Source organism: Amblyraja radiata, chromosome 1 (assembly GCF_010909765.2).
Source record: "Amblyraja radiata isolate CabotCenter1 chromosome 1, sAmbRad1.1.pri, whole genome shotgun sequence".
In the NCBI taxonomy this organism is placed as follows: domain Eukaryota; kingdom Metazoa; phylum Chordata; class Chondrichthyes; order Rajiformes; family Rajidae; genus Amblyraja; species Amblyraja radiata.
In genome coordinates this window covers 79,516,923-79,538,748 of record NC_045956.1, presented here as the reverse complement: position 1 = coordinate 79,538,748, position 21,826 = coordinate 79,516,923, and the positions used below count along the sequence as shown (strand labels likewise).

Below are 21,826 nucleotides of genomic sequence, written 5' to 3'. Positions count from 1 at the left end.
TGGAGTTTCCAAAATAATTCTCACTTTCCTCAAGCAATTTGAACTTGTGGGGAAAGTTGGCCAGATCCTTCCTGATGTGGCCTGTGCACCAATTCTCCCACTGGAAAAAAAATCCCAGTCAGAATATGTTTAACTGCTGTCTATGCAATACTTCATGACTTAACCAAAACTATCACATAGAGTAGTTTTGAATGTATTGGACATTGAAAATATAGAATATTTAAACATTATTTTAAAATGTATATAAAGGGCCTGTCCCACTTTCATGACCTAATTCACGACCTCTGCCGAGTTTGCCCATGATATACTCGCAGCATGGTCGTCACAAGGTCGTAGGAGGTCGTAGATAGGTTGAGATGCTAGTCGTGGATACTCGAGGCATCAAGCAGGTCGGGGCGTTTATTCAACATGATGAAAAATGTCCACGAGTAAAAAAGGTCATTAATTAGGTCCTGGAAGCGGTACAGGCCCTTTAGTTTGTCCATTTTATTTTTCTAACTCTGTGTCACTTAAAACCACAAATATTCAAAGATTAGCTGAATGAGCCGATATTTTCCATTGTCACTCGCCATTGTTCCATTCCATTGAAATCACCTAAAAGTACTTCTGGCATCTGCTCCAACCTGGCGGAGAATCTTTGTATGGATTCTCCTCTCCAACTAGAGGTCAGTTTTTCCAGCGTTTAAAGGGCCTGTCTCTTGGTGATTTTTTCGGCAACTGCCGGCGTCATATCAGTGTCACCAAAAGATTTTGAACATTTCAAAATCCAGCGGCGACAAAAAAAATGTTGCGACACTTGAAAAAACAGCGCGCGTCATAAGTCATCACGCCGCATCACGCCGCATCACGCCGCAAACGCAGTCAATGATGCCGGCAGTCGCCGAAAAAATTGCCAAGTGGGACATGCCCTTAAGTGTTGATCCCATGTTCACATGTTCCAGTGTTGATCCCATGAATAGTCCGGCCTTGGAGTACAAACAACCTCCCCAGCTGCAACCTACTGACACCACCTACTGAACTTCCTTAGAAACTGCTGTCAGATGCTTCAAAAGTAGCTGACATTCCCAGCAAAAACAAAGCTTTTTGTGAAATAAACAAATAGTTAAGCCTTTCAAGGAATGCATAATATCCCATTGCCATTGTTATTGACCGGCACCTATTGTTCTCCTGAGGTTCCTTGATTTCAAAGTAGACAAGTGATCAATGTGCTTAGAAACAAGGCACAGTGTGCTATTGGGACTTGTTTATTGTTATGAAAGCTAAGGTATGCTTAACTACACGTCTTGAGGATTTATACTCATTCCTCTGACACTGTAAGTTGTGAAATGCTAGATGATATTCAAGACTGTGGGCACCTTTCCAAATCACTTCTCAGAATGATATCTGAGAGAAATGTATTCGCTTCACGAGTAATGCAAATTATTTTTATGGTGGTTTGCTCACCTTTCTTACTGCAGTGAACCATTTATTTGGCAATGACCTAATGTTCCTGAATTAATCATTTGGTTGCCAATTGCTTTGGCACTCCCTTTGACTTTCCACTGCCGTTCATCCATGTCACTACTAAATTTCAGAACATAGATTAGTTCTCATAAGTTCTGTACTGCTTTTGGCAACATCAAGCCTCCCAACAAAAGATAGACTCCCAGGTGATTAATTAGAGTACATAACCACAAGCAGGAACTGGTCTAGTTTGGTATGACTTTCAGTAAGATGGATTGAAAAACAAACAATTTAGCTCTCGATTTATTTGCCACAATAGCCAAAGTTCCAAACTGAAGAAAAAAGTGACTCAACAAAAACAGACTGGAAACTCAGAATCAAAGATCATTCTGTCTTTGCGGGGGGTTTAAGAAGGAGATTCAATGTGTTTAGAGTAATCATGTGGGTGTCTGTGAAGTCTTAAACCCATGGAATGAAAAGGTACATCGAGGGCAGGATAAGTCAAAAAGGGAAGCTTATGCCAGAGGCCAATAAGTTAGTTCCATCCCCCCTCCCTCCCTCCACCGCAACCACTGAAGAAGGGTCCCGATCCGAAATGTCACCTATTCATTTTCTCCAGAAATGCTCCGTGACCCGTTGAGTAACTCCAGCACAACCAAGAGCTTAATGTTGCAGAAAGCTTGGAAGTGTCAAAAGAAGTAAAATTAACATCGCGGTTAGGAGAGAAAAGAGGGGATTCGAGCAAATACACTCACAGAAAATTCACAACAATCACATTCAAAGATGCTTTGGAACTACAGAAAGAGCAAAAGGATAACAAAGGAAAGAAGGAATCGGACCAGAACAGTAATCTATTCTTGGACGCAGAGTTGGGCAAAACTCTTAATAAATATCTTGTGACTGTTTTCACAAAAGAGTGGATGATGCCATTGTTGTTGTAATCAATGGCGATGAGTATGAAGTATTGGATATCATAAACATATGTAGTTTATCATGTTTAAAAATAGATAAATAGCTAAGCTTGGATAAATACATCCTATACTGTTAAGGTCAAAAGGTCATGTGATAGGAGCAGAATTAGGCTGTTCGGCCCATCAAGTCTACTCTGCCATTGAATCATTGCTGATCTATCTCTCCCTCCTGACCCCATTCTCCTTCCTTCTCCCCATAACCCCTGACACCCATATTAATCAAGAATCTATCTATCTCTGCCTTAAAAAATATCTATTGACTTAGCCTTCTGTGGCACAGAATTCCACAGATTCACCATCCTTTGACTAAATAAATTCCTCCTCAGCTTCCTAAGGGAACGCCCTTTAATTCTATGACCGTTGCTCATACACTCTCCAACTTGTGGAAACCCTCTCCACATCCACTCTATACAAGCCTTCCACTGTTCTGTATGTTTCAATGAGATCCCTCCCACACCCTCCCCCCCATGTTAACCCACTAATTCCTGGGATCATTCTTGTAAACCTCCTCTGGACACTCTCCAGAGCCAACACATCCTTCCACAGATATGGTGCCCAAAATTACTCACATTATTCCAAATCGTTTTGTGGACTGATTGTGGACTTTGGAAGGGGTAGTATTGGGACCCATAGTCCTATTTATATCAATGGGTCGATGGTGGAGAGGGTCAAAAGCTTCAAATTCCTGGGCATGCACATCTCTGAAGATATCTCCTGGTCCGAGAACACGGATGCAATTATAAAGAAAGCACATCAGCGCCTCTACTTCCTGAGAAGATTACGGAGAGTCGGTATGTCAAGGAAGACTCTCTTGAACTTCTACAGGTGCACAGTAGAGAGCATGCTGACCGGTTGCATCGTGGCTTGGGTCGGCAACTTGAGTGCCCAGGAGCGGAAAAGACCACAAAAAGTTGTACACACTGCCCAGTCCATCATCGGCTCTGACCTCCCTACCATCGAAGGGATCTACTGCAGCCGCTGCCTCAAAAAGGCTGGCATCATCATCAAGGACCCACGCCATCCTGGCCACACACTCATCTCCCCGCTGCCTTCAGGTAGAAGGTACAGGAGCCTGAAATCTGCAACATCCAGGTTCAGGAATAACTACTTCCCCACAGCCATCAGGCTACCAAACTCATACAAAACTCTGAACATTAATAGCCCATTGCACTTTATCTGTTTATTTATTTACATGTGTATATATATATTTTCAATGGTATATGGACACACTGATTTGTATTTATGCCTACTATATTCTGTTGTGCTGAAGCAAAGCAAGAATTTCATTGTCCTATCTGGGACACATGACAATAAACTCTCTTGAATCTTGAATCTTGAATTCAGCCTGACCAGTGCCTTAAAGAGCATCAGCATTACATCCCTTTTTGTATTCTAGCCCTCTTGAAATAAATGCTAGCATTGCTTTTGCCTTCTTTACTACCGATTCGACTTGCAGATTAACTTTTTGGGAATTCTGCTCCAGCACTCCCAAGCCCTTGCACCTCTGATTTCTGGATTATCTCCCGATTTAGGTTGGTCGGCGAGGGCAAGTTTAGCCAAAGGGCCTGTTTTCACGCTGCATGTCACTCTGACTATGACTCTGCTTATGTTAGAACTGAGCGCAGCACTATCCGTGGTCATAATTTGTGTACTACATACAATCTAGGTCACCCCAATACTGAAAAGGTGTACTGGGGAGAATGTAAGGGAGCTTTACGAAGATGATCCCAGAACTAGAAAATTGTAGTCTTCAGGAAAGACAGGAAAAGCTAAAATTGCTTTTGTGGGAACAGAGGAGGGTGAAGGGAGACTTGCTTGTGATGAATAAAATATATGAATAAATAGGAAGGAGCTCTTTTCCAGAGCAGAGGAGACAGAAGCAGAGGGCTAGTGGTTTAAAGCTGTTGGTAGAAGATTAGAGGAGAGATGCGAAAAAGTGATAGGAATTTCACACTCACTGCTTGAAAACATCGAAGAGGTGGCAAATTGAATTTTGCAAGTATTTGGATGTGTATTTAAAGATTTGTCACCTATGAACTACAGACCAGCAAGTGGAAGATGAGAAGCTAATTTTAGATTGCCATTGACACAATGAGATGAATGATCTGTGCTGTCTTAAATGTTCTGTCATTATATAGGCTCGCACGCAGTGAGTCCTGAATAGTTATTGCATGGTCAAGAAGGTGGCATGTAACATATGCACTGCACAAAACACAGCCAGTTACCATCTTCAACAAAAGGGTATTTAACCAAATTCCTTTAACATCCAATAGCATTAGTTAAGTTCATGAATTCAAATGTTATAGGAACAGACATAGGCCATTTGGCCCATCATCTATTCTGCCGTTCAATCATGGCTGATCCCCTCTTAACCCCATTCTCCTGCCTTCTCCCCATAACCTCTGACACCTGTACTAATCAAGAATCGATCTATCTTACAAAATGCCTTAAAAATATCCATTGATTTTCATTGAATTTCCCATGGTAATATCCTGGAAGACAGTAATAGTTAGCTGTTAAAATGGTTCAGCCATTTAAATTCTATGGCTAGACCAATTCATATTCCAGGCATCCTACAACAAATAAATTACTTCATGGTTAGTTGAACCTCCACAGTATCTAAAAGGTATTAATCAGAGGTGCAATGGAATACGTGCAATTTCATCAACACCGATTCGACACAATACAAGACAATTCAATTCAATTCAATTCAATTCAATTTATTTGTCGTTTCTGCAGCCATACATTACAAAACAAAAAAGACCCGAGACACAACACAGTTTACACAAACATCCATCACATCGCTGTGATGGAAGGCAAAAAAAACGTATCTCTCCACTGCACTCTCCCCCCCGATGTCAGAGTCAGAGTCAAAGTCAAAGCCCCCTGGCTGGCGATGGCGATTGTGCCGCGGCCATTAAAGCCATGCCGGGTGATGCAAGGTTGCACACCGGGTCTAGTTGTTAGAGAACCCGGCGTGCGCTCGCAAAGTCCCGCAGCCATTCCAAGCCGCGCGGGGCGATGGTGTAAGGCCCCGCTCAGGTGCTCTTCAACCCCGCAACTCGGGCGGGAGAAATCGCCGTTGCGGAAGCCCCGAAAAGCGGTATCCCAGCAGGGACCCGCGGGCTCCCGGTGCCGCCCTCCGCCAAACCCGCAGTTGCAGCCTCCGGAACTCCAGGGGGTCGGGTGGCAGCAGCGCTCCACCACCGCTCCACCCGCTCTGGACTCGGCCAAACCCGTGACGGTGAGTAGTCGGCAGCTCCACAACTGGAGCCCCAAGTCGTTCCTGTCGGAGGCCGCTCCACGTTGCAGCCCCAACGACAACGGAGACCCGACAAAGAAAAGGTCGGGTCTCCCGTGCAGGGGAAAGATTTTAAAGTTACCCCCTCCCCCCCACACCACCCCCACCCCCCCCCCCCCCCCCCCACACACACACATACCCCAACAAAAAAAATAACAAAAACTACATAAAAACAAGACAGAAAATAATAAAAACACAGACGGACTGCAGAGGCCGCTGCTGACGAGAGTCGCGCCGCCCACCGCCCACCAAGCAACTGCAGACCACACAAAACAATTACTCTTTCCTGTATGGTGGCACCAGCTGCAAGATCCTTTGTAGCAAATAAACAACACTTATTTGGCTGGACCTCCCAAACCTTCTAACCTGGATCACCCTGAAAAGTGCAGGCTGCAAGGACAAACCATTTCCTACAGGTTTCCATCCAAGGCCCAGAAAATTAAGGCTTGGAAGGATTAGATTTGTTTATTGCCATATATGTGAGTTTGCAATGAAATTCTATGTTCACATCAAGCTTGGACTAAACAGTATACATACAGAGCTTAATTTCCTCAAAGCCAAAGTTTCCCTATTTAACTGTGGATGTACATTCACACCTGGACTGTAGCAATTCCAGCAACTTGCCATTGCTGTCTTCAAGCAAATTAAGGATGCAGCGTGAATGCTGTTCTTCCTTCTGCTGTACACATCCCACAAATTAACTTTTAAAATGTCTTCAAGGAACATACTTACCCAAACACCATTTGAATTTGTCCTTTGTGTGGGAATGCGTACGTTTGGATTAATGCCAATGACCAACAAGCTCTCTGTCAAACCTGTGACGCCACCACAATTTCCAAAATGACCACCACAGCAGATCTAATATTAGTTATCACCTGAGCAGAGAACATGCAACAGCCAATTCTGAAATAAAATGGTCATCATTTGGATATTGACAAAAATTATTTGGACCATAATTAATGCATTCCCTAAAGGATGTGATAGCAAATATCTGCACAATTTAACTTGGGTTATTTATATCCCATTAGAACAGACACTGAGGCTGAATCTCCAGTGAGTAATTCAGTTTGGTGAAATGAAGTGTTTGCGGTGCACTGCTCAGGAAAACATGCTGAGAGTTGTTAATATCAGCAGTTCTTGCCATAAATGTTCACCCATGTACAGTCAGTGGCTATTAAACAACTGGTATGTGGTAAATGTCGGAGAGAAACCATAGGCTTTGAGGGAGGTATAGATGACATGTCAGTTAATAGAAACTTGGAAACTATCTCATCTATGGTAGCAGATCCAATGATCGCCATTGTATCCAGGTTTTCTTGTGATGTGGGCATTGCTCAGGAGTGGAAATCATTGTCCACCCAGTAGTCTGCAGGTGGATAGCAGTAGGCATTCATCCTGAATCACTGCAACTAATGAATGTAAGTGCTCCCTCAATCCTGTTCGGCAGCATGTTCCAACATTTTGAAAGAGTGGCAATAAATGAAGAAAAAGTTTAAAGACGAAAAATAACGAGGCAGATGTCCACATGTACCTTTGTTCTAATTTAAATGAGGAACATGCCTTTCTGGATGATGAGACAATTTATGGAATGGAGTCAGCAGCATATACAGTAAGTGAATAACCCTGAAATTCTGAAAGATTTTCCCATGTTTTGCATAATAATTCCTGGAAACTATTTATAGACTACAATAGTGGCAGACATTGTTATTTATGGTTTGTGGAATGCCTTGAATAAATTGAACCATGTTTTGAAAGATGGATTCTATGCATTCATTCAAGTGAAATAAAACATATTAGCACACAATCAACTTTGCCTCACTGATATGCATAAAAATGTGTGTGTTACAACATACTTAGGCATGAACACAAATAACATAGGGTCAATGCTTGGGCAGAACTGTTGCTTAATTAATGGACAGTGGAAGTACTTTCCAGATCATGAGAGTGTAAGATCTGCCTGCGAAAATGATTCTCAGCGTCACCAAAAATATATGTATGGTGGGACTTTTAAGTTTCTAAAAAAGAAAAATCTAGCTTTCTATAACATTTGACAACAAAATAACTTTTCCCAAATTTTAAATTCAAATTGTGTTCTTAATAGTTTACAATTTGACCTCTTTAATAATATTGGCATTTAAACATTATTTATCCATTTGATTCTATTCTGAAAGACATTAACAAAGTTCAAGCTGTTTCTGTGGAGAAAATACAGTATCATAAATATTCAAGAGAAACCTTATATCAAAAGAGAGGGAATATGTGTGATCCTTGAGCTGATGAAGTCTGAATCCACTATGTGAATAGAATTTTGATGTAAGCAGTTCGATTTAATTTCCCAATGTACCGGGTCATGGTGATGTCGGGTAGGTGTGGGGATTTTCTGCAGCACACTTTTTAGAGACAATTTAACACTACCATAATATTAAAATACTCTAGGCTTCGGGGCAATCAAAATATTGATGATACTGATGGTATTTGATGAATTTTGGCAGTAGAGACACAACATAAGGGATACAGAAGATGGATTATGGATGTGTAAAGATTGATAAAGATTGTCTGAAGAAGGGTCACGACCCGAAACATCACTTATTCCTCTTCTCCCGAGATGCTGCCTGACCCACTGAGTTACTCCAGCATTTTATGTCCATCGGAATCAAGCGATATAGGGGAGAAAGGAGGAATGGGTTGCTGATTTAAGATGATCAGCCATGATCATATTGAATGGTGGTGCCGGCTCGAAGGGCCGAATGGCCTACTCCTGTACATATTTTCTATGTTTCTATCTTCGGTGTAAACCAGCATCTTCGGGTCCTTGGTAGACACAAAATGCTGGAGTAACTCTCCAGCATTTTGTGATTACCTTCGATTTAGCAGCATCTGCAGTTCTTTCTTAAACATCATCAGTTCCTTCCTACACTGTGTACAGATTCTGTGATTTTTCACTGGGTGTCATGATGGGGGCTGCTGTGATCCATGTACTTGCAGTATGAACGGTGACAGGACGTTGTGATCTGGAGTTGCCTAAGTGGTATGGCTGGAGGTGGCTGCACAGTGAACTGCAGAAGCGTGGATCCCTGCTGCTGGATTCAGTGACACAAGCAATTTAATGGCCCCATTTGATCAGTAATGTGATGAGAACAGCATGGTCAGCCAGGTGGGACTACTGGCTAAATTACTGAATTAACATTGAGAAAATTGGACGATTTATCCAGGGGCATGAATTAAAATTGCAAGTCAGATGGGTAATCTAAATTAAGATTAGTGGATTGAATCTGAAATTTAAGCACCACCTTTGACTCCAGAACCCAGAATGTGATTGATTTTTAACTGCCTACTTAATTCAAAAGCAGTCAGCGATGGACATTAAAGGCTGACAAGACTAAAGAACACGTAACCTGTGAAAGAATTATGAAATAAAATTGCTAATGTGCATGCTACACCCTCATAAAATCTACTGCAGCAGATCACCCCTCTTACCAACAGTGGTATCGCTGAGTCACAGTGCCTGAGACCATGGTACAATCCTGATCTCAGTTATGGATGTGGCAATGTGTGGATGTCCATTTTAGGACACCCGAGATGTCCTCTTTCTCTAGTAAACATGGTTTACCACCTGCTGTCATAGATGGTTCCCTCACCCTCATCTCCCCCTGTGTCCCATAGTTCTCTTCTTGCTCTCCCTCCCCACCAGACTCCACATCCAACATAACATTCTCTGACATTACCGTCACTTCCAACATTATCCAACCACCAGTCACACTTTCCCATTCCCACCTTCCACAGAGACCTCTCCATGTGCAACTCGTTGCTTCACTCATCCCTTCCACCAAAACCCCCCAGGCACTTTCCCCGGCATCCTCAGAAGATGTACCACATATCCCTATATTTCTACCCATAATCTCCATCCAGCAACTCCAGCAGTCCTTGCAGGTAAGACATGTGTGGACCTACACCTCCACCAACCTCATTTACTGGATCTGGTGAAGATGTGGTCTCCTGTTCATCAGTGCGACCAAGTGTAGACTCAGCTACTGTTTCACCAGACATTAGCACTCGATCTGCAAGGCCTACAGGTTCTCCCAGTTGCTAACCGTTTTAACACCTCTTCCCATTCCCATACTGACCTTTCTGTCTAGGGCTTCCTCCATTGCCAGATTGAGGCCTTGCTCAAACCGGAGGAACAGTACCTCATAATTTGCTCGAGGTGAAAGTTTACAATCCAACGGTATGAACATTGAATTCTCCAATTTTAGGGAACTGCAGAATACCATTCTTCACCGCCCACCTGGATTCACACCTATTTCTCCACTCCCCCCCCCTCAACTTCCACCCACATGACTTCCTCTAGCTTCACAATTTCCAACTCTCCTATCTATTTGTCTCACACCTTCTGTATTTTCATCTCTGGCCTCTGTTCAACTATCTGCCTCTCGACCCCCCCCCCCCCCCCCCACCCTTACCTGTATTTACCTATTACCTATCAGGCTTTGTCCTACCACTCCTCCCTTCTAGCTTTCTCCACTCCCTTCCTCCCTACAATCAGTCTGAAGTAGGGTCCTGACCAGAAACATCACCTCTCCATGTTCTCCAGAGATGCTGCTTGATCCGTTGAGTTATTCCAGTACTTTGTGACATTTTTGGTAAACCAGCATCTGCAGTTCCTTGTTTCCGTAGTATAAAGCAGGGCTAATTTCAATGGGGAGCTTGAATTTGGAATAATTGGATAATTTAATGTCTATAAGGTATGGAAAAACTGAAATATGTTTTGGATATTTTTCTGCAAGTGTGCCCTAGACCCACGAGTAATTAATAATGAGCACTGAGTCAATATTAGTTAGCAGCATAATTGAACATCAATGATCTAAAACACATCATGAGGTGACTATTGCCGTATTTGAAAGGAAAAGACACATTAAGTTTGGCTGACCACTGTATGAATTTGTCCACAGTAAATTAGATAACTCTCCTACTGGACAAACTAATAGTAGATCTGTGAGAGCTAATCAAAAAAATAATAACTTATTAAGATACAGGGGATTTTTTTTTTGCAAAAATTTGGAAACATTGAAATATATTTTTCCATTTTAAAATGGAGGATAAAAGCTGGCGTGAGGAAACAACACAAAAGAAATCCAGAATATGCAGTTCCTTGCACCAAAAAATAAATCCTGTTATTTTAAGAGAAATGGGTAGTCATTGCATAATGTGGATGCTTTGAAAAGAGTGAGATTGTGAATGAAAATAAGATCAGTACCTTTCTCTTCCAATTACCAAGTTTGTCCGTGTATGTACATGTACAAGTGAAGCAGTCAGAGCCAGGACCCACATGAGCAGCAAAGTGCCAAAGACATTGGTCAAGAGCTACTCAACTGTCAGGTCAGATATCTGAGCCTACCCAAGTGTGAAGCAACAGTGTTAGTTACACAGAAGAACTACACATAGAGGAAGCTGTCAAGACTTGTAGATGTACAGTAGGTATGCAGACAGGAGTTTAACGCAGTGTCGGAATGTTAAGCTTCAGTTCTTGGGTCAGTAGTCAGTAGTTATGCAGCAAATATCTGATACTGCATGACCTGATATTCTGATCTGCCACAAGTACTGGAGTCTGGCCTGCCTTGGAACCTTCAATTCTGTTGGTGGAGTCGGTATGTCCGACCACAGCAGCAGCAGAACAAGTGGGGTGGAAGTGGAGAGCTGCAAAGTGCAGATAACAAGGTGGCACCTCCAAAGTTCACAAAGTGAATAGCAGTGCTTACAAAGTTTAGGGGGGCACAGTGGTGCAGCTGGTAGAGTTGCTGCCTCATAGTGCCAGGGAACCAGGTTCGATCCTAACCTCAGGTTCTGACTGTTCTCACATTCTCACTGTGCCACATGGGTTTCCTCTGGGTGCACCAATTCTGTCCCACATTCCAAAGAAGTGCAGGTTTGTAGGTTAGTCGGTATCTGTAAATTCCCCCCACTAGTGTGTACGGAGTGGAACAGAAGTGTGATAACACATAAATAGTGTGAATGGATGATCACTGGCCACCTTGGAGTCGATGAGTCAAAGGGCTTGTGTCCATGTTGCATCTTTCAATCAATCAAAACTTAACTCTAAATCCAGCAAAAACTTCTCCAAAATTTGCCTAATTACTTCCGGGAATAATTTCTTTGAAGTAATCTCTTCATAGAAAGTTTATGAGGTTCCAGGATTTTTGTGATTTGAATGCCAACTTTTCAATCTCCATCCAGTACCACTTTGGCTTGACCTTACTTTCACTGGTAAGTTTCAGGGAGCTCAAATATCCTATGTACACCCCATTTAAAATCCCACAATCCCGTTATTACCACTTTAACCTCTAAATATATTGCTTGGATATCTTCTAAGAGGATTCACCATGACACACTGGAGGAAACAACAAAGTTGACTGGTTTGAATTGGGTTATTGATTTGCCATCATTTTTATTGCAGGTACCCCAGCCTCCATTCCCACCTCACCTCCACCTTCTCTATGCAAACCAAGATTAAAAAATGTCCAAAAATATCAGAATGGCCAATGGAAGGTTGTGTTGCTTTAAGAGAAAACTGGCATTAATACCAATTCCAATACCGGTGGCCTGTGGGGGGGGGGGGTGCTCTCTGGAGCGCTAGTATGGGTGTTGTGGGCAGAAGGGACTGGTTTCCAGACAGCTAGTATGGACATTGTGGGCCGAAAGGATTCTTGGGCTGGCGGCTCAGTCACTCAAGCCTGTTGTGCTGGCAGCTCACTCGCTCACGGCTGGTGGGCTGGCAGTTGACACGGTGAAATTCCATTTCAAGCAGGGTGAAAGGCCACCAAATTCAAGTGCAGTTGCATACCATTTCAAGCAGGGTGCAAGACCACTAAAGACAGTGAGTTGTGACCTCTCCCTCCTCCATCTTGCAGAGACTAAGCCACGCCCACACTTCTAGGTTTTATAGTCCCTCCTCCCCTCCCACCAGAAGGTGCTTGGCCTTCATGGCGTGATTGACAGGAGAGAGAATCTCAACATTGTTTAAACACTAATAACTCTTTTATTTTTCATTGATGGGAAAAATCCTCAGCACCTGATGAGCGGAGGGGGACTCAAAGATGGCCAAAAATCACAGCCGTACGTGGTAACGTTTTTTCTAAAATCAATATAAAGCGCAAACAGGAAGTGGTCAAGATTAGACTTTTCATTATATAGAAGGCAAGGAAACTTTAATTAGGCAAGGCAACTTTAATTGGGCAAGGCAACTTTAATTAGGCAAGGCAACTTTGATTAGGCAACACAGCTTTAGCATTTCCAAACCAAAGGCAACACAGCTTTAGCATTTCCAAACTATAGGCAACACAGCTTTAGCATTTCCAAACCAAAGGCAACACAGCTTTAGCATTTCCAAACTATATTTTCAAACCACATTAAAGGCACTGACAGGTCAGTAAAGCCACTCACAGTTTAGTAGATATGTGTTCAGTGTTATTCACAGCTCAGACTGAGAGACGTGACCCTCTCGCTCCCCCACCTTGCAGAGACTGACTGAGGCACTCAACACTTCCAGGTTTTATAGTTCCTCCGGAAGGGATGTGGCCTTCAGGAGAGAGAATCTCAACATTTTTTAAACACTAATAACTCTTTTTCTTTCATCGATGGGAAAAATCCTCTTGTCCTGTGCAGCGGAGGGGGACTCTGATTAAGATGGCCAAAAATCACAGCCGAAAGTGGCAGTGTTTTTTCAAAAATCAATATACAGAACAGGAAGTGGTCAAGATCAGACTTTTAGTAATATAGATAATTTATTTGATTGTAAACACGATACAAAAACCAATAAAAAACAAAACTGTGGTGACACCAAATTATTCAGACATTAAATTACAAACTATGTTACAAATAACACCACCCTCTCTAACACCACCCTGGCGCATATGTAAGCCCGGTAAAGGGGCAAGCATCTGGCTTGGGCAAAGCCCTCTTCTGCCTAGTGCCGTGACTCGCAGATGGCCAGCTTGGCCAGGCCTGGGAGCAACACAACCAGAACATCTTATGCCCTGCCCACTCCCTAGATCCCATCACCACTCCTTCGGTCACTGACAGCAGAGCCACTCCTCCCCCTATGAACCCTAGGAGGAGTGGTGGTGCTCCTTGCCCTCCGGACCCTGGCTACGAGGGATACTCTACTGGTCCCTCTACCCTCAACAGGAACAACTCTGCTCTTGATCTTGGCATCCTTCTCCAGGTCATGCAAGAAGATCCTGAGCTGACGCCGGTCATTCCCCTTCAGCTCTGCACCTCCTTTCCCCTCCCCCTCCTTCTGAGGATGAGGTTCAGCGAGCCTGTGAGCCCATGCATGTTTGGACACCGGAGGGAGGCCAGTCTAGGCCAATGTTGGGCTCATTCGGTGGCCTCAATGATCTCACAGATTTCCTCCACTGGAATGATTGGAGTGCCGTCGGGGGGAGTGAGAACATCCATTGAATCATTGTCCGAGAAGTCCCTTTCCACCCGCTCACCATCCCCATCATCGGACACACCCTTAGTGCTTGATACTTCCGCCACACCCTGTGTGGCGGTTACCTCTGCCCCACCAGCTGGTATCTCCTCCACCTCAGTCCCAGCCCTGGGACCAGTGGCAGAGGGGCCTTCCCCATATGTACCCGGGTAGTCAAGACCATGGACAATGGGGGCATCTATCCCTCCACCAACTGGGCCTAGATTGGACTCTGGTGCACCAGACTCAGGGAATCCCTCTGGAGCCAGGTCCTGAGGAAGAGAAGGGCTGGTTTCCCCGACCCCCTCACCATCTACAGTCTCTAACTCCAGTGGCGTGCTCTGTGCCCCATCCTGCGTGGGTTGCTCTTGGGCTTCCTCGGATGCATGATGTGGGACTCCCTCCACAACAGGAATCTCCTCCTGCTCCATATCACCCGAGAGGTCCCCATCGCCACCTTCCCCAGAATCCCCTCCAGAACATGGGACCAGGTCCCGAACCAGAGGGTGGGAGTCTTCCTCCACCACAGTACTCCCTTCCCCCCTGGAGGATTCCCGTTCGTCCCCCTTCTGTTCTTCCCTACAGAGACTTCCCCTTCTCTTTTTCGATGGGGAGGAGCTCACAGACTCTGGGGTCATCTGAGAAACCTTCCTCTGTGGCACCCCCTCCTCCCGCCCGATTCACTCCGCCCCCAGCTGGATTATGGGGCTTGCGGACTCCTTAACGGGAGGTGATAAGATGGGTGGAACGTTCTTGTCTCCAGGGGTGTTGTTCACCATGTGTTTCATCTTCTTTGCCACCTTGCCCTCTTCTTTTGACCCTTCCCAACCCCACCTGCAGTCTACGCAACCGCGGAGTTCCCTGACTCAACTACATGGGGCTGGGAGCGGGTGGGGGAAGGGGGGTTAATGACACCAGAGACGGAAGCTCCGAATATGCCCCACTTCCTTACAGGCACGGCACCTTGGACGCTCTGATGTCCAGAAGATGGTAAAATCACACCCATCCTGCTGGACACAGAAGCGCCCGTCAACTAACTCCTCCCAGTCCAGCAACATCATCAGCTGGCGCCGGAGGGAAAGAATGTGCCGCAGCTCCTTCCTGCGGATCCTCTGGGATATCGGGGTGATGTCCGTGAGTATCTTCCCCAGGGTGTGAAGGTGGGGAAGGAGGGCATCATTTGTGATGCAGGGCCGAACGTTGGACAGGACCACCTGCTGCGCAGTGGTCGCCAAGGGTTCGACCTGCAGAAATGTTCCCCCCACTGAGATCCCTTTACTCACGGCCGCGTTCACCCCTCAACAGACTCGAGGAAGAACACGGCCTTCCTGAACTTCCTGAAGCAGCCGCTTTTGCATAGCTCCTGGTAGGTCCCACTCCCCCAGAACACTGACACTGCATGGTACCAGGTGCTATAATTTAAGCAAAGCACTTAAACAAAGTGCAGACATGCACAGACAGTCCAAATGGCATGAGGCCAAGTCCACACACAAAAAAACTAGGGAACAGTTTGAAGGAGGGAGGCATGTGGTGTTGCCTCGAACGTTGATAATGGCGGCTCCCCTGAAAAACTGTTGCGTCACCACCTCTTTGCCCGGCTATCTTAGCTCTCCTGCATTCCCTGAGCTGCTAACCTTCGCAGACAATCCCAGCTGGTCTTCACTGCTTCTGCAGCAACAAAAGGGATTTGCCTGCAGTCTTTGCTGTTGGCAGCCTCTTATCTCCCTCGGTCTTCCGGTTTGGCGGTCTTTCCATTTGCGCAAAAACGGTTTGCAATAGCTCTACGATTTTCACCAATTCACTCACCGTTCTCCTGTGCTGCGAGTGCGCCAAGTTTTGTTCGAATCGGTTGAATGTCGTAAAAGTTAGTGAGGTTTAAAAATCTTAAAAACTGCGTGTGCGCAGATCGATCTCTTCGCCTACCAGCCAGCATCACTCGGGTCACTCTCTTCCCCTGTCACTCACCGGGACCGCCCTTTCCTGCACCATCGCGTCTTTGCGGGAGCTGACGGTGGCCGGTGGAGGTTTCCAACCGGACGTTCGGAGGGACCCGAAGCAGCCAAGCCCAGCCCAGTCCAGCCCAGCCCCAAGCAGCCCAGCCCCGCCCCGCCCGTGCCCCCACAACCCTCCCGCCCCCCCCCCCTATACCCCACCCCACACCCACAACCTCCCCCCCACCCCAACAACCCCCCCCCACAACCCGCCCCTAAACATCCCTCCTCCTGCTCACACACCCCTCCCCCCCCACAACCCCTCCGCCCGCACAACCCCCCGCTCACACACAACCCCCCACCCACAGAGACCCCCCCACACACACACACATCCTCCCACACACACCCTCCCTCACACAACCCCCTGCTCACACACAACCCCCCGCTCACACACAACCCCCCGCCCACACACACACCCCCCCGCTCACACACACCCCTCGCTCACAAACACGTACCCACCCACACACATCCCCTCCCACACACACACCCTCCCACACACACACCCTCCCCCACACAAACCCCCCTCCCACATCCCTCCTCCCCCCCTCCCACATTGGGGCATGGGTTGTGTTGGGGGACCAGGCCTCTTGTGTGACTGGGACCCAATGGGTCCCATTTAATCTAGTGACCTTCATAAATGTTTTAACTGCACTTTCCCCATAACTTTAACACTATAATGCATCAATACTATATTCTGCACACTGGTATTTATGAACTACAAATGTAAAATAATTACTCAAACCCAACCTGGATCTCAAAAGTAATCTCGTTACTTTGGGAATTACTAGAATGTAAAATGTTGTGCCTTGTAAAGTATTTGAGAAAATAGCAATGCTGCATTTTAAAATAAGCTGAGTAGAGGAAAGATAAATTAAGTATGCAGGACACAATAAGGTGGGGAAAAGTGAGAAAAATCATGTACAGAATATAGCCATTGTTCTGGACTAAATTTCAGCTTGGGTGAATTTTCCGTTCTTTTCTCGAATTCCTTTAATATCTAAAAATATTATTAATATACTCTCCAATATTGGTGTTAGTATTAGTATTTGTAAACAACTGTACAGACACAGTCTGGTGTTTAAGTCAGCTTTAATCATCAGTCATAATGGCACAGTCCAATACATGTTAGTTCACTCTACCACTGGTGTGACTACGTAATATAGGAAGTGAGTGTTAATATAAAGTGTTCAATAGGGTGGAGTTAGTGGTAGTACATTACTTTGATTGGTTCACATGCAATAACCAATCTAAAGTATTGATTTATTATTGTCACCTGTGCCAAGATACATTGAAAAGCTTTGTCTGCGTGTTATCCAGTCAAGTCATATTATACATGAGTGTAATCAAGCTGTACAGATGTATAACAGGTAGTGCAAAGAGAAAAATACTAGTGTGCAGAATATAGTAATAATGCACTATAGCGTAAAAGTTATAGAGAAAGTGCAGTTAAACCAAAAATGCAAAGGCTACAAAAAGGTAGGTTGGGAGATCGGGCTTATGAGACGACCGTTCAGTCTAATAACAGCAAGGAAGAAGCTGTGACTAAATCTGGTGGTACGTGATTTTAGGGTTTTATATCTTCTCTCCGATGGGAGAGGGGAGTAGAAGGAATGACCGGGTGTAGTTGATCCTTCATTATCTTGGCTACTTTCCTGAAGCAGCGATTCAAATATACTCAGCGAATGAGTCATCACATCTATCTTGTTAGATAATTCTAAAGATTCACTTTCTGTAAGGTGAAGAAATTACAGTTTGACCTCGCTTTCAAATAGCTGCCACATTATTTTCAGATTCTGACCTTGGTGCTGGACATCACAGCCAGGGCAAATATCTGCCTTGCATTAAACCTGTCATCCCATTTAAAAAAAATTGATTTTCAATTTGGTCGTCTCCCATTCTTCTAAATCCACGTATGTAAGGCCAGTTTGCTTAACCTTTGTTAGTGAGACCAGTTGGAGAACCTGGGCAGCTTACAATCCAGTGGTATGAATATTGATTTCTCTAACTTGCTTTCCCCTTGCTTTCCCTCTCCCTCCATCCCTCCTCCACCCTAGTTCTCTGACTAGTTGCACTGTCCTCCTGATTCATTTTACTGATTATATGCCTCGTTGTCACCTTCCCCTCAGCCAACAGTGAACCTTTGATCTGTCATTTTCACACTTTACCCTTCCATATCTCTACTCTCCCACTCCCCTGACTCTCGGTCTGAAGAAGGGTCGACCCGTTCCTTCTCTCCAGAGATGCTGCCTGTCCCACTGAGTTATTCCAGGATTTTGTATTATCTCTACATTTGTACTCAAATCTTCTTGCAATAAAAACCAACATATCATTTGCCTTCCTAATTGCTTGGTTTATCTGCAGACTGCTTCTCAGTCATTTGTGTACTAAGGTATCCAGATCTCTCTGATCTCAGCAACTTTCCCACTTTCACTATTTCATGAATGAACCGGCTCTCTATTTTTTCTACCAAATTGGATGACTTCACATATTTTCATATTTTAAGTAATGTAGCCCATCCACTTTACCACATGAAATCTCTCTGCATCCTCCTCACAGGCCACATTTTCCATTAATTTTGCATCAACAGCAAAACTGGATATAGAACATGGATAGTACAGCACAGGAACAGGCCCCTTGAACCACAATATCTGTGCCGACCAACATGCCAAGTTAAACTTATCTCCTCTGTTTGTATGTGATCCATAATCCCCAATTCCCTGCAAGTTCACATGCCTATCTAGAAGCCTTTTAAATGCCACTATCCGATCTGCCATCACCACCACCCCCAGGGGGATCATGACAGAAGCCTCCTCGTGGGGATCCCCGGAAATGACGACACGATGCACTCAGTGATGCGTCGGGCGACCAATTCTGTCAACATGTTGGATGACAACGGAATTCAACAGCGAGCTATACATCGTCTGACACACGGGCAAATGAACCACCCCTGGCAGCATGTTCCAGGCACCCACGATTCTCTATGTAAAACATTTGCCTCTCAAATCACCTTCAAACTTTACCCCTCTCACCGTAAAGCTACCGTACATCCTCTAGTCTTTGATATTTCCATCTGGGAAAAAGGGTCCGACTGTCTACCCCCTCCCTGCTCACTTCATATATGACATTTCCTCCCCTAATCCAAAGCATTAATGTAGACCATGAACAATCGGCCCCTTTACATAGAAACATAGAAAATAGGAGCAGGAGTAGGCCAAACGGCCCTTCGAGCCTGCACCGCCATTCAATATGATCATGGCTGATCATCCAACTCAGTATCCTGTACCTGACTTCTCTCCATACCCCCTGATCCCTTTAGCCACAAAGGCCACATCTAACTCCCTCTTAAATATAGCAAATGAACTGGCCTAAACTACCTTCTGTGGCAGAGAATTCCAGAGATTCACCACTCTCTGTGTGAAAAGTTTACTGATCATGACAGCACCCCATTGATCATTATCTCCTAACCCTAATCCTAAAACACCTTTAGTCCTACTACAATTCAGTCTTCAATCCATGTTGGTGGTGTAACTCCTGGACCATGGTGAAAATCAAAGAACACTTGTCAAATGATTTCTGATACACCACATCAACTGATTTGTCCTTTTCTTTTCTGAGACAACTTTCAAATATTTTGCATTAAAATATATCCAGGTTAATTTAAATTGAGCAGAAATTTATGGAGCAGAGTTGTGGTGATACTCAATGCAATTGTATGACACAAAAATGTAACCCTTTCCTGTTATATCATAAAACGTATACCATTTTTTTACCCATCTAAATGTCAACATTGACATTGTTACTTCATTTGGTTACTCCAGAACCAGGGGCCACAGTTTAAGAATAAGGGGTAAGCCATTTAGAATGGAGACGAGGAAACACTTTTTCTCACAGAGAGTTGTGAGTCTGTGGAATTCTCTGCCTCAGAGGGCGGTGGAGGCAGGTTCTCTGGATGCTTTCAAGAGAGAGCTGGACAGCGCTCTTAAAGATAGCGGAGTCAGGGGATATGGGGAAAAGGCAGGAACGGGATACTGATCAGGGATGATCAGTCATGATCACATTGAATGGCGGTGCTGGCTCTAAGGGCCGAATGACCTACTCCTGCACCTATTGTCTATTGTCTATTTGTGCTGAATACGTTGGCTATATTAATTCGCTTTTCATGCTTCCATTCACATCCTTTGTATCAACCTGGCCTGATCTAATGTGTGTTAACTCACTTATTAAATAGCACCTTTACCTTGACAGATAGAGTTTTAATTTGGCATGGAACATGTGCAGCTGTTTTATAGACAAGGAGGTAGGATGAATGCTGAAAAACTAAAATTAGAATTTAAATGGTTTCTATTTACCATTTAATGATCTAAGCATATACAACATGTGGTCACATTAAATACACCAGGCATATTTGGTGGGTTTTTGCTCACACTCTCATTGGTCCGATCAACTAGTCACCGAACTGAACGCGGTGTCCTATGCTTCCATTCACAGTCTATTTCACAATTCCAAATGTCTACTTAATTTTAGATTGTGCTGCCAAACAGCTAAAAAGCAATGGACCCAGGTGCCAGAGTGCATCAGTTCCAAGAACTAGCGCTAGCTGTAAAATAGAATAAAGTTTAATGATACAACCAAATAAGACAAAAAATAGGACCAGGGGTGGGCCCTTTTGTGGCTTGGGCCTGATCCATGCAAGTTCAAAGATGACTTTATTCAAACATGGATCAGGGCCATTCACAAAAGGGCCCATCCCTGGTCCTATTTTTTGTTTTATTTGGTTGTATCCTCAAATCCATTAATTCCTTAAGTGCCTGATTTTTCATTGTCTTTAAGTTGAGTAATCACGGCACCCAAAAGGAAGGAATTTCAGTCTGAAGAAGGGTCTCCACCAGAAACATCACTCATTCCATCTCTCCAGAAATGCTGCCTGTCCCGCTGAGTTAACCCAGTATTTTGTGTCTACCTCCGAAGGAATTTCTCCTCCAATGACTCCTCCAACAGAACTATTCTCCCTCAAAACCACTGGAATATTGCCCCCATATTGCTTGGAATATTGCTCCATAGATGCTGCCTCACCCGCTGAGTTTCTCCAATATTTTTGTCTACCTGAAATATTACCTGACATTATTATGTTCAAATATCTGCTGAGTTTGTTGATCTCACATCTTTGACTAAAGTACTGTCAGCAAAATTATAGGTGCCACTTGAAATCAAGTAATTTCAATCTTTAGTGGAGATACTTTGTACTATTTGGACATGGAGAAAGTGTAGAATTTTACCCTTGGCTGTTATAATAATATTTGTCAAATATATCAGTTATTAATGATGCTGTATGGTCATTATTGCAAGGGTCACACTTTCTCTAGCCTGATCAAATCTCCATCCAAAATGATAGCTTGTCAGTACCATTGAAGTCGTATATGTATCCAATAATTTCTATTTGTTCTGATTATTCTATAAATAGATGACAAATTTAATTGGATTGGCATTGATTTACTTTAATTGAGAAATTTAAAATATATACACTTAGAATTTATTTGAAAGTTTGGAAATCAGTGACCACTTAAAAAACAGCCCATTGCTTTGAGTCACATTTAGGCCAGATCAGGTCGCAAATTTTGTTCCACAAGGACATTGGTCAACCAAATGATTT

At 44.2% G+C, this 21,826-nt stretch overlaps 1 long non-coding RNA gene across 1 annotated transcript; it reads left to right on the top strand.

Annotated features, from left to right (window-relative positions):
* The first annotated feature begins 281 nt into the window (after nt 1-281).
* LOC116972974 lies at nt 282-19,626 on the top strand. The gene is made up of 3 exons (XR_004411972.1): nt 282-475; nt 12,386-12,388; nt 19,616-19,626. It is a non-coding gene; the product is annotated as an uncharacterized LOC116972974 (long non-coding RNA).
* Nucleotides 19,627-21,826: the final 2,200 nt, after the last annotated feature.